General features: G+C 40.0%; 1 long non-coding RNA gene across 4 annotated transcripts; it reads left to right on the forward strand.

The window, feature by feature from the left end:
* The first annotated feature begins 1594 nt into the window (after window positions 1-1594).
* Window positions 1595-3969, forward strand: LOC106310631. 4 transcript variants are annotated; one of them, XR_001263831.1, is made up of 7 exons: window positions 1614-1825; window positions 1938-2049; window positions 2138-2361; window positions 2522-2580; window positions 2799-2853; window positions 3039-3373; window positions 3465-3969. It is a non-coding gene; the product is annotated as an uncharacterized LOC106310631 (long non-coding RNA). The 4 variants fall into 4 exon arrangements; XR_001263828.1 differs by having other exon boundaries at window positions 1595-1825; window positions 2138-2580; XR_001263829.1 differs by having other exon boundaries at window positions 1916-2049; window positions 2138-2580.
* The last annotated feature ends 10131 nt before the right edge of the window (window positions 3970-14100 follow it).

The following is a 14100-nucleotide window of genomic DNA, read 5'->3' on the forward strand; positions in this document are numbered from 1 at the left end:
TGCATTACAACAGCACGATCAGTAACAGGGGAATCTACATTGGCGAGTAGATCTGTGAGGTTCTTGAGTTTTTGACAGTAGTCGTGGATAGACATGTCGCCAATGGTGAGAGTACAAAGCTCATTCTCAAGCTGGATTGCCCATGCTTCTTTGTTGTCGCGGAAAAGGTTTTCGATTATGACCCATAGATCACGAGCAGAGCAGCGAGTCTTCAATACCATATCAAGGAGAGAAGAGGAGATGGTTCCGTAGATCGACATCTTCACAAGACCGTCACGTTCCTTCCATGGTGTATCTTCAGCGTTTGCGGGGAGGGAAGTCCCGTCTAGATGGCCAGAAACACCAAAGGAGAGACAGTGGGTCTCAACCAGTTCACGCCATGCATCGTAGTTCATCTTTTGCATGTCTAGAACCAGGGGAATGTATGACTTGATGTGTGTAACACCGAATGCTTTGTTAGTTATTTGAGCCATGAGGAAAACAGAAGAAGAGATTGTAGATCGAAGAAAGAAGAAGAAGAAGAAGAAGGGCGGCTAGGAGATTAAGGTTTGGCGTCTGATACCATAAAACTTGGTAAAACCTTTGCCTTCATATATTAGATTATGTAAAGTATATATACACTGGAGTCATTAGGGTATTTGTTCAATATATGGAATGTTATATATTTCCTAATATATCAGATACTACTCGACAAGAATCTCTATCTGGCTATATATTTCATGCTACATATGTCAATAGTTTGGGCGCCATATGATCGTATAAAGTTTTGATTTATTCCATTTGTATCCAATGTGGGATGTTTGACTACAAAGATTATAGTTTGTCTTGTCTACATTGTTTATTAATGCAAAATTTTTTTTGTCTACTCCTCAATGTTATATCAACAATCAAACTCAAATCAAAGAATTAAAACTTTTGTAGTTAGACCAAAAGTTAGGTTGCGTTTAGTTACTTGGAATGCAATTAAAGGTCAGGTTGTTGTACCATTGTCATTGAACACTCCTACCATTGTTATTTAGTCATTCTGTATTTTTGCATCTGGAACAGTTGGTTCATATTAGGTCTTTAATTTTTAGCATAGTTTTGTGGAAAGTGACGTTTAAACCATGCATGATTTTTCATTCTGCTTGTGTATTAAATTTCATTAGCACGAGTTCTCCCAATAATGGTTAAAACCAAAAGTTGCAATTATTTATTATCAAAATTTAGCACCAAATACTATAAATCACAAAAGGTACAATTATCAACAATTGTTCATTACACAAAAAAAATTGCAACGGTCGATCACCAAAAAAAATTGTAATCACTGATAATTGCAATGATTCATTTAATAAGTTGTAATTGTTCATCTAAACAATTGTAGTAGTTCACTTAAACGGTTGTAAAGATTCACTTAAATCTCTAACAAATTTTTTTTATTTTATTTAAATGTAATTAGAGATCTTTATATATAAAGTTAAGTTTACTCTCTCCTTAGGGCCTCCACGTTGGATTCCACCTAGGAAACTCGCTTCGTACGGTCGCGACACGTGTCCACCTTCTCTCCGCGTCGTTTCATTAAAAGGAGTTGTCTTGGGCTTTCTTTTTTGTTTCGTCGACTCGGTCCAGTCTGTTAATGACAATTACGGAAACCCTAATAAGGATACGACAAAAAAAACGAAATTTGATCTTCTTCTACGATGCGGCCGTGATGCGGGACTCCTGCGATTCTTCATTCGATTTGAAACGGTTTATTAATGGCTGCGTGGTAAATCGAATTGATCATCCCTCCACGATTCATCTTCAATGATTTGTGAAAGGCGGTCTCTAAACAGTATAAATAGAGGTGGGTGCTGCTCTGCTAGAGCTCATACTCTGTTCATATCTCTCAGTTCTCTCATCTCTATCAAATTCACTGTGATATGGCTAATACCAGAGTTTTCTTTTCTGATCTGAAGTCCGGCGGCAAGTGCTCATCCGTCGTCGAGGCAAGGCTCTTGCGATACTGGGAGGCCCAGAATGTGAAACGCGGCGGTGACCTGATGTGGGTCGACATGCTCACGATCGACAGTAAGTTTTTTTTTTTTTGCTATTTTGTATATTTTTGCTTTGCTCCTCTGTCTGAATTTTGTTTTTGTGAAATATCAATTCTGAGCAGGCGACCATAATGCAAGCCACTATCTATGCTAACCGCCTTCCGAGATTCCGGTCTAAGCTCGCCGCCGGGAAGATGTTTTTCCTCTCCGGTTTCGATGTTGCCCGATGTACTCAGAATTACAGGCTGACAGACTCTCCTTTCCTGATCCAGTTTAGTGATCTAACCGATTTTGATGAGCTAACAGATCTGGTTTCTCCCTTGCCTAACTCCCTCTCCTATTTTCAGTGAGTATATATAATTTTGATTTCAGGGTTTGTACCGATGCAACCACTGTTAGGTTGTACTATTGAGTTTAAAAATAAGTATACAGGAACATGTTTTCAGTTTCCTACGTAAAGTATATGTCTTTCTTTGAAACCTTAGTTCTTTTGAGCATTCTTTCAGGGAATGCAATAGCAGAACTAGGGAGACTTTTGATGTACGAAACATCTCGAGAGTGGCTGGTGCGTCCTGTTTGATGCATCTCTCTTTTATTATGTTTGCTTATTTTTCTTTAATTTAGACTTTGTGATGATAAAGCCAATTGTTGTTGGAGAAATCATGACTCCAGTAGGGTGCTGTTTCTGTTGAATTAATTGAGCGAATTAGTTTTAGTTCTGTTATGCATATCTTTTTCTTTGTCGATGTATACAGAACATTTGTTTCTTTATTTTTTGTGCAGGTTGATTGTTGCTTTATAGGGAGATCTCACTGACAGCTTTATTCTGTGAATATTTGTAAATCTTCTTCTATTCTTCTATGTTGCACAATGTTCTCTTATAGTTTTAGAAAGTGCTTAGGATAATAGTTCTTAGTCACTGTCGATGCTACTGACACTTATATTTTGTTACTAACCCATAATGTAAAGTATCTTTTTCCACACACAGAAAATACTAACCCGCTTGGCATCAATAATATTCAGGATAGGGATCGATATACTGTCTCAGTTAAGACACATGCATTTGGTTCCTTAAATCGGGTACTGCAATGAGAACATCAAGATGATCATGGTGTACGAGTATATGGAAAAGGAACGGTTAAGAACCATATTATGACTTGGATAACCCAAAGTGAGCTGCAGACACAAGCTGGAGATATGCGTTGGTGCAGCTAGAGGGACTATCTCCATACAGGTTTTGCAAGAGCCATCACATACGCGATGTGAAATCTGCTAACGTTCTCTTGGATGAGAAGTTCATGGCCAAAGTTTCAGAATTGGGACTCCCTAAGACTGGTCCATATCTTGACCAGACATATGTGAGTCTAGCTGTGAAAGGAAGTTTTGGTTATGTACTTGACCAGGTACCAATTACTGAGGAAATCTGATGTTTACTCTCTTTGTTTGCAGTGATTCTTAAGGTACTATGCGGGACACTACTCATTGATCCATATATTTCAAGAAAGTGAATTGATCAAATGTGCGAAAAAGTTGGTGAAGAAAGCAAAGATAGAAGAGATCATAGACCAGTTTCTTGATTGGAAATAAAAGCTTGAAGAGATTAGGTTGTACTGTGAGTTAGCAGAGGAGTGTTTAGTCCAACAATGGGAAGTTATTGTGGAAATTAGAGTCTATACTTCAGGTCGAAGTGAAAGACGATAAAACAACAATAGTGCATGCTTATCCAAGGTTAGCATCGTGGGATCAACGGTGCATTTTAGTGTGGATGGAATGGGATATATGGCAAGGTGTCTCAATGAGAAGTTTTTGCTCAAATAGTGGAAATAGAAGAGTATTTAAATTACTATAGTGTTGTCTGTACAAGAGGGAGGAGAGACTACATTACTTTTTTTTTATATCCGTTGCTACAGATTAGTGATTTTTTTTTTGAGAAATGCTACATATTATTGTTATACTTTCTATATATTTATTTGTATATAAGCTCTTTAGTGTTTTGTTTAAAAAGCTCTAGACTTCACTATATTGAAGTAGCCTAAGTGTTACAGATGATGTCTAATGCGTAAAGCTTATTAGAGTGGTGTTTGTTTGCTTAAAACATTTGTTTCGTTTAATCTGTTCATATATATAAATGTGTATTTTACTTTAGCTATATTCATTCAGTAGCAAGTGTTTAAAATAAATTGTTAACAGATGTCAAAAAATAGCAGACATCAGTGACTGCAACTAAGTTAACTTTAATTCAGTTCGACAATCTATTCTTTTACGTGGAGGATCTCTGCATATAAGGACTTGGTGACAAAATAGAAACTCATAATGGTTTTATCTCCTTTGCGTTACCCCATTTCGAACCTCCCGGTCATGGCAAATTCCCAAATCCATCTCTCCGAATTGAAGCCAGGGCGTAGTAAGCAGGTTGCGGTCACACTTCTGCTTTGGTTTTGGGGATCTAGAATGTTAAGAATGGAGGAAAGCTAATTGGGGTTGACATGGTGTTCGTCGCAGAAAAGGTTAGTGATGGATCTTTTGTTCCTTATGTATGTATAACTGTAAAAGTTGTGTTTGTCATGAACAAAAGAAAAGTTGTAACTGTAATGAATGTTTTGGATATCCGAATGGGGGTAAGAATTTTTGATACTCTGATCTGATGGCTTAAAGTTAACCTGGTTGAAGAGCATGATTCTGCTGACTTAAGATCCAAATTAATAAATCAAAACACACTATTTCATTGCAAGTGTTAGACCAAGTTCCAATCCATTGTATACTACCTTAACTTCATTGTTTATAAGCAGTAATCATACAAGAACTTTCAAGTTATTCATAAACGCGAAAATGAGCAGCCTAACTCAGCAAAACATCATCAACAAGCTAAAGAGGATCAATTTATGAGACATAATAATCAGCTTTTGTCTCAGGGAGTTGAAGAGCTACACTTTGTCTAAAGCTCTCAAGAGTAAAGATTCTTTTTGACCGAGAGTCACGAAAAGCCTTTGCATGTAAAAACATAGATTGTATCTACAGCCAGTAGTCATGTCGGTATTCTACAAGAAAATCTTCAAGGATGTCTGAGGCTCTCAGGTTAGCACTAAACATTTAGTTTATATATCAGTATCAACCTGATTTCGTTTATAGAAACTAAGCACATCATTCCTTTGCACAGTTCACTTGGAACACCTCACGACTTGCAGTGAAAGCAGCGTATATACAAGGCCGCAGAGACTCACAATTCTGTTTTATTTTAAATTTTCTCAACAGACGACTATGTCTTATTTAAGATTTTTTATATTTCCCATTGTAATGAAAAACATCATATTGAAACTTACACATAAGTCAAATTATTGGTTTATATCAAATTTAAACAGCACAACATGTCGATATGCAATACTTTAATGTTATTGTTTTCGGTTAATATGACTAACAATTAACCGTCCTAATAATAAATTTTTCTCATATATATATTTACCTAACCTAAAATTACAAGTTTGTTTTTCTGACGAGTTTCTTTAAATTCATCAAACTCCAGAAAATTACAAGAAATGATGTGATGCCATCCCAAGAGAAAAAAAAAACAATTATCAACATATCATGGTTTATTTTGTCTTCAAATAAATAACATGTACAAAATTTAACTAATATATTTTTTTTAATTAAAAAACTTATATTAAATATTTACTCTAACTATTTAAATTATTTTCAAATTTTCATCCCGCCCGTAGGGCGGGCCGGTACTAGTTTATTATATAAACAACATGTATATATCAAATCCATGCATAAATGAAAATGTGCATATACAAAAAATATTTGTTCTTGGTTACATTTTGATAATACTTATCTTTATTTTTTTTTTGACATCGAACTAAAAAAAAAACCAAACTTAGACTGCTTCCATTTGGTTAGCAACAGGGGCTAGCCACCATGGAGTGCAGCTTTGAAGATAAGAAACCCTGAGATCGCGTGAACGGACTCCTTTTGCCAGGCCATCCGCACGGATGTTGAGAGACCGTGAGACATAAGCAATAGAGAAAGTGTCGAAGCTAGTACACAGAGCTTTGATTTCGTCCAGTTCTGGTGCCAATGTCGGCCACTCCTCATCATCTCGTTGTATTAGATTCACTAATTGTTGACAATCTGATTCAAAATGCAATGACATGTATCCTCTGTTTAGCGATTCCTGCATTGCCCATATGAGCCCTTCGGCCTCTGCATGTAGAGGAGATTCCGTCATGTTTACTCTCTTTGCCCCGAACAGAGCTGCCGCTCCTGCGTCTATTATCACGAAACCTAGACCAGTGGTCTCTCGAGAACTTATCCATGAAGCGTCTACCTGACATATCCATTGTGGTGGTTCCGGAGCTTGGGTCTCTGTAGGTACGTCCTCAAGTGCCTCGTTCATCACCATATCTTTCATTTCTGGCGTGAGTTGCGCAATCGTCCAGCTCTCTGCTTCTCTCATGGCGATTTGGATCGTTTCCGGTGGTGTAATGTCCTTGTTATTGAACAGTTTTTCGTTACGCGCCTTCCATATATACCACATTATCCATGGGAAGACTTTCGCCGTCTCCACATTTACGCCTTGTCCCTTTGCTCTCCCTAGTAGATTATGTTTTCAAAAAGAAATTGCCGCGGGAATAACCCCAGAGCTGTAGGGATTTGCGAAAGAGCCCAACACTGTAGGGTGGGTGGGCATTCAAACAATGTGTGATTAGTAGTTTCAGACTCCGCTCCGCAGCGAACGCAAGTACTTTCCGGTGCACAGTGGCGGTCTTTTAGGTTCTGCGCCGTAGCGACATATCCAGAGATAGCTTGCCAGATAAAGTGCTTCAGTTTCCTTGGCGCTTTGATCTTCCATGTTGCTTTTTTAAGATCAGTTGTGCTGGGTTCAGACACCAGTGGCTGGATAGTTCGTGTCCGAAGAGCGTGAGCTACTGCATAACCAGATTTTACCGTGTATGTGCCGGACTTAGTAAAGTCCCAGCTGTAGCAGTCTCTTCTTCCTGTGCGGCTCACCCGTATCGATTCAACCCGAGGTATATCTGCGGCTGCTACAAAAGTACTCAACATATCCGAGTTCCATGTATTGGTTTCTGTATCGATGAGATGGTGAACTCGTAGATGATCGTCTCTGGCATTATCGCAGCAGAGTGGGGGTCTTGCAGGAGACGTAGGGAGCCATGGTTCTTCCCAGACCCTAGTTTCATACCCATTTCCGATTCTCTTCCTTAGTCCTTGTAGTAGGACTTGTTTCCCTGCTAGGATACTTCTCCAGCCATACGATGGGTTTGAGGCTTTATCTACATTCATTGGATTTGTATGTCTATAATACCTTCCTTTCATCACCCGCGCCAAGAGAGAATTTGGATATTTGAGAAGTCTCCATAGCTGTTTGGCTAAGAGTGCAAGGTTGAAATCATGGAAATCTCGGAATCCCAGTCCTCCCCTATCCATAGGAATACAAATCTTGTCCCAAGCCACCCAGTGCAAACCTCTGTTTTCACTCTTTGTAGTCCACCAGAATCGGGAGACTGCGCTAGTAAGATTTCTAGTGATTCCTAATGGAAGAAGATAACAGGACATTACATATGAGGGGACAGCCTAGGCCACAGACTTGATTTGAACTTCTTCCCCCCCTCCTTGGATAGCAGCTTCGATGACCACGAGTTAGTACGGTCGTTTAATCTTTCTTGTACGAAGCTGAAGACTTGCTTCTTGGATCCACAAATTTTCTCTGGTAAGCCGAGGTACATGCCCATCCCTCCATCTTGGTTGATATCGAGCGACCTTTTCAGGTCAATTTTTAAGGACGCCACAACCTTAGAACCGAACATAACTGAAGATTTTGACTTATTCAGTTGTTGTCCTGAGGCTTTTCCGTAGACGTCAATGAGTCTCATTAGTTCACTGCATTCGCTTTGTTCAGCCTTACAAAAGAAGAGGCTGTCGTCCGTGAAGAGTAAATGTGAGATCGGTGGGCTCTCCCTTGCAATTTTTATACCTGTGATCTTCTTCTCCCTTTCTGCATGTTGTATTTGCGATATCAGAACTTCTGTGCATAGTATGAAGAGGAACTGAGATAACGGGTCTCCTTGTCGCAGGCCACGCGACGGTATGATGTTTCCTTTTGCTTCTCCGTTTATGAGGACTTTGTAAGAGACTGATGATATACATCGCATGATCAACTGGATCCATCTATCATCAAAACCCATCTTCTCCATTAAGGTTTCGAGGAAACTCCATTCTACCCGATCGTACACCTTACTCATATCCGTTTTGATCGCTACAAATTTTCCTTGGCAGCTTGGATTCGTTCGCAGAGCATGGAACATTTCCTGCGCCACTAAGATATTATCTGTAATAAGTCTACGAGCCACAAAGGCCGATTGTGTTTCTGAAACTAGCTTCGGAAGCACTTTCTTCAGGCGCGATGAGAGGACTTTTGAGATGATCTTACAGCTTACATTGCATAAGTTTATTGGTCTGAACTCTGACATATTCCTTGGACGCTCCGTCTTTGGTATTAAACAGATATTGGTCTGGTTTATGCGATCGTCTAGCTCTCCCGAGGCGAAAAAGGCTTGAACCATTTTCACGATATCTTTTCCCACTATTTTCCAGAACCGTTGATTAAATAAACTGGTCATCCCATCAGGTCCCGGCGCCTTTTCTGGGTTTATAGCGAATACGGCTTCTTTTATCTCGGCCTCATTCGGCTCTCTCATCAAAGTTGCATTCATCTCCTGAGTAACCGACGTGGTAATGTACCGGAAAACTTCGTCTCGGTTACTCGGTTCTGAAGCTGTGAAAAGAGTATCAAAATAGTTATTAGCTAATCCTTCTATGCCCTCTTCTGTCTCCACCCAGTTCCCCAGTGAGTCCATCAGTTCCATCAGTTTGGTGATACGATTCCGGGCTCGGCGCTGCTTTTTTTCGCATGGAAGAACTTCGTGTTCCTATCTCCTTCCCTTAGCCAAATGGCTCTACTTTTTTGTCTCCAGAAGAGTTCTTCCTCTCTGTATGCTTCACATAATTTCCATTTTAGCTCTAGCTCTTCCTCACTGGACATATTGTCATTACCTTGTGCTCTATCCAGCTCCATCTTAAGTTTTTCGATCAGCTTCAAATTGTTTGATGTGTTTCTTCTTTTCCATTTGGAGATTGCTTTCTACACCAGCCTATCCTCTCAAATATACTAGTCGGCTCTCTCGGATCCTCTTGCCCCCAGCCGTGTTTCACCGTTTCAGCGAATCCCTCCTTCCCTAGCCATCTCCGATCAAACTTGAAGCCTATACGACCAGTCGACTCTTTTGATTTTATTCGTACCATAACAGGTCTGTGGTCAGATCCCCATCTAAGTAGATACTCCACATCAGTGTGGGAAAACACTTGGTGCCAATCTTCGTTTCCAAGTGCACGGTCTAAGCGACATTGAACTCTCCCTGATCTTCTTCTGCCTGACCATGAAAAGAAATTTCCAGTGTGTGGGAATTCAATCATACCACAAGTTGATATCATGTTCTTGAAAGGAAGGAAGGACGCTTCTGATCTTTTGCGACCTCCTCTTTTTTCCGAGTTACTGGTGATTTCATTGAAGTCGCCCACCATTAGCCAAGCTCCTTGCCGTCTGAAGCTTATCCGCATAAGTCTTTCCCAAACATCCTCGCGGCATTCAACTACCGGATCTCCATACACAAAGGTAATAAACACTTTGTTGCCTTCGATCTTTGCTTCAACATCAATCATTCTTTCATTTGAAAAATCCACCTTCAATTCAGCATCATTCATATATAACAAAGCAAGTCCACCGCTTCGCCCCACTGGCTCTACGGTGAACAAATTATCATAACCAAATTCAAACTTATAGTCTTGCAAAAAATTAAAATTGTTTTTTTGTTTCGGAAAGAAAAAGAAAACTAGGACGAAAATAGCGGTGCAACTCTCGCAAGTGTTGCTTTGTCAGGTACGCACCAGCCCCCTGACAGTTCCAGGCTATTGCATTCATATGAGAGGACTGGGTAGTTTCTGGGACACCACCGAACCTGAAGTAACCACTGTTTTCCTGCTCCTGGAAGCAGAGAGATACACCTCATTACGAGGGACCTTTGTAGACTGTCGTGTAGCCATCATCATATCTCTATCTGGTTTCATCTGCTTTGGTTTCGGTGACATCCTTCCCCGGGTTGCTAGCTTATTTGAAGCTGCTGTGCCTTTGATCTCTGGGCTTCTCGCTCCTCTCTTTCTTGTCTGGTTTGTGTACCCCAGAGCACCTCGGACCGCCTTATCATCTTTGCTCCCCTTAGCGACCTTCTTATCCTTCGTCTGTTCCGCTTTTGTTCTCGTGGGTCTAGGAGCATGGGCTGGAGATTCTTGTCGGCCTGCCTTGTCTGGTAAGAGATGGGATAAGGCTTTAATTTCTCCTTCTTCAAAAGTCTCGTCTGCTTCCCCTGTTCTTATTTCGAAGTCCTAATCCAGTAGATCATCATTTTCCAGCATCGCCTCCTCCATCTCTCCCTCGGTCAAATCATCAATGGGGTTAGCCAGCTCCTGCTCTCCTTCTGTTTCTTTAAAGGGTACTATCTCCTTATCCATATGGTGCAAAGCATTTTCCCTTGGTGTTTCTCCTTGCGCTTTCTCTTTTTCACCCAACAGGATACTGCTGTTATCATTGGAGAAAGGGTTAGTTGCCTTGGCCGGCTCTGCTAAATCACTGGTTTCTCCTTGATTCTTATCTTTTTGGAGATATAGTTGATTTTCAGCACTCCTTTGAAGTATTTGCAGACGTGTCTCAGTTGAAATTCCTCCGTCTCTTCCTGTGACCTGATCTGAGCACGTTCTTGCGCTAGTTCGGTCACGGTCCTCCTGATCTTTTGAGTTTGAGGTACTTATCATGTTCCCGCCACTTCTAGGGTTTGAAACTGGTCTCCATTCAGTTCGATATTTGGGTGGTGATCTTGATTTCCGACCCCCGTAATTACCTCTGTAGCTCGGTGGTCTCGAGTGCTCAGAGATGGTCCTCTGGGAGTCTGGTGAGACTCGACTACGAGAAGGATTCTTCCGAAATAAATCACCGTTTCTTTCAGAATTCTTGTTGAGGTCTTTCCTTCTCCACTCAGAGGACGAGGCAGTATCTCTTGTCTTATCTCTTTGACCCACTCCTCCTGAATTTTGATAATAAGGATGGTATCTATCATTTGCTCTTGGATAATGTGTTGAAGTAACAGAGTCAAGTCGATTCCAGACGTTTTTTGAATGGGTGACCCGTTTCTCCGTCAGTTTATTCCTTAGGTCTCGCTTCTCTTCACTGGGGGTTCTCCTCCATGCTCTGTTTGATGTATCATCCTTATAGTAAGACTCTCTGCCCCTCTTGGTCTCAGGAGAGACCCTACGTTGCGACTCCAATCTGATACGTTGGGGAGTCGAGAAGGCTTCTCGATTGGCTCGCTCCTCTGCTTCCATTTGATCAATTCTAGCCACTCTTTTTCTTTCCTTTTGTCCATCAGTGAGCTCAGGACATGTACCCTCCTCATGGGAGATCCTTTTGCAAGTAAATCAATGCCGGTAGAGGTCTTCGTATTGAATTTTAACCTTGACAACATCTCCATTATCAAAGCCTACTTTGCATTCAAACTTCAGAGGTTGGTCTCCATTGATGCAGATGCGCACACGTCCTCCTTCCACATCTGCTTTCTCGAAGATCCCCAAAGTTTTTCGAACACTCTGATAAGTCTCTTCCTTTTTATAGTGACTTGGGATTCCCGAGACCACAGCCCAAAAAGAAAGAGTGTTTGGGAAATCTTCTTTGATAGTTGGGATCCATCTCTCCAGGGAAAAGCTCCATTGTTAAAGTGGCAGGGCCGGTGCTGTAGAACTTTGAGCAAGTCCTCTTCCTTATCGAAATCAAACTGGAATTTATTGTTTCCAAGGTTTGTCCCCCGAACCCTACCTTCAACGTCCCAGATTCTACGCTTGGGCATGTGCTTCAATAAGGCCTCCACTCTCCTACCATCCTCGTGGAACATCCTGCCTACCAAGGTGAGTTTGAACTTTTCTATCAGATCAGAATTATCAAAAGCTGGGACCCGTATGATTTCCTCTTCTTCTTCCTGGATCCTTCTCCTCATCAGACGCGACGTCTCATCCTTACCACGGTTTCTCATAAGTCGATTCATCCGAGGTTGAAACTGTGACAGTAAATCACAGAGCAAGGTGTAGAACTTGTCTAAAACGGAAACGCACCAAAGCGGTGGAAAGGCTCGCAACTTGTTACAAAAAGGTTTCTAAGAAATCCACAATACTCTGCACTCTTCGCAGGACACCGGTAATGAGAAGAGTGTGGTAGTCTCCCTCTTGGCGGTCGTTGCTTGTCGGAAGGGTTACAGCTTCGGAATCGCCTATATTATCGCCTAAACCCTAAAGCGGCGAAACCAATCCTCATTGATAATACTTATCTATCAACAAATAATATTGCCTAAATAAGCTTGGCCATTTTATCCAAGCTTGTAAATGAAACCAAATCAAATAAAAAACCTACACCAATACATGATATTACAAACCATAAAATATAACTGAAAAATCATATATTAAATTTATTAAATATAAAATATTGGGAAGTAAGTAAATTATCCAACAAACCAAATTGTCCGAATAAAGACAGTCAAATGTATGAAAAAGTGTATTATTATTTTAGATATAACTTTCCAGGTTTGTTTCAGATTTTGATGTAATCCTCTGTGTTCATTCTTAGGTAATCAATCAGTGTTTAAAAAAAGACAGTCAAATCATGGAAACTGGTTGGAAACTAGTCATAAAAAATCATAGCATAATAACCGAAAGAAACAACAACAATATAAAATGGACAATTGGCATTTGGCACTGGTCAGTCTTATAATGATTATGGCTGACTACAGGCTGAGAAGCTTAAAAGAGAATTAACGCATTTGATAATCTATTTATTTACTTTGAACGCTGTAATCTATTTATTTATACTTCTAGTTCTCTTACAAATTATCTAACAAGTGGTAAATTGAGGATGATCGTTATACCGTTACACTACAAGAATAAAGCTTATACTCCGACGAGCGTATTAATCGGCAGTTGGTCGGTAATGGTCATTACCTATTACTTTCTGACAATCAAATTTTAGTCGGAGATTCCTGACAATCAAATTTTAGTCGGAGTTTGGGTCTCGGAAATCTCGGTTTGTCGGAAGTTAGTCGGTACGTTCCGTTAACAAATTTTGTTGGAACTATTTATGGGAAAGTGATCGGAAGATCACGATGAACTTCCAAAAAAGATTAGCGATGATCTTCCGACAAACAAATATATATATATTTTTAAATGAAATACAAATAAAATTCACAATAATATTAAAATTCAAATTGTCAAATATATATTACAAATAAACAAATTAAAAATAAAAGTTCTATAAAATTAAACAAAAAAAATAAAACTTATAATCTAATTAATAATCGTTGATATGCGACGGTCGCCGTGATGGTGGAGGTGGAGCAGCAGCAATGGCGGTGGAGGGAGTTTCGTCGGTGATGGTGGCACTGCAAGGAATTGAGGCGGCGGTGGTGTCAGTTTAAAGAAAAAACAAATCTGAAAGCACTAAATAAAATAAAATATAGCTCTGCATCCGGACCCTTCTTTTCTTAACGACACATCTAGTTTGGCCACGTGTTACTGTCTTTGAAGATATCAAGAGAAATCAAACTGGGAAAATAGAGATTTGGGATCACAACGAAATCGATTAATGTTTACAAATGGCTGAAATGAGTTTACTTCCAGATTCATAACTTTTACTTGATTAAAACAAAATCTGAAGCTATTCAATCTGAATCAGATTACTGCGTTGTTCAAGTAAAGTTGGAAACAGTTCAGTTGCCGACATGCCGAACCGAGAGAACTGCGACGAACTTTTGTCAGTTTCTATGACAAAGTACCGACATTAATTTACGACAAATTACAGAGAATACTGATTTATCGCAAAGTTCCGAGAATTTTCCGACAAAAATCATATGTTCTCAGAAATTGATCAGAAACCCGTCGTAAAGCACTTGCAATTCTCTTGTTCTTTTTCAAATTCTCGAGG

Source organism: Brassica oleracea, chromosome C8 (assembly GCF_000695525.1).
Source record: "Brassica oleracea var. oleracea cultivar TO1000 chromosome C8, BOL, whole genome shotgun sequence".
NCBI lineage: Eukaryota > Viridiplantae > Streptophyta > Magnoliopsida > Brassicales > Brassicaceae > Brassica > Brassica oleracea.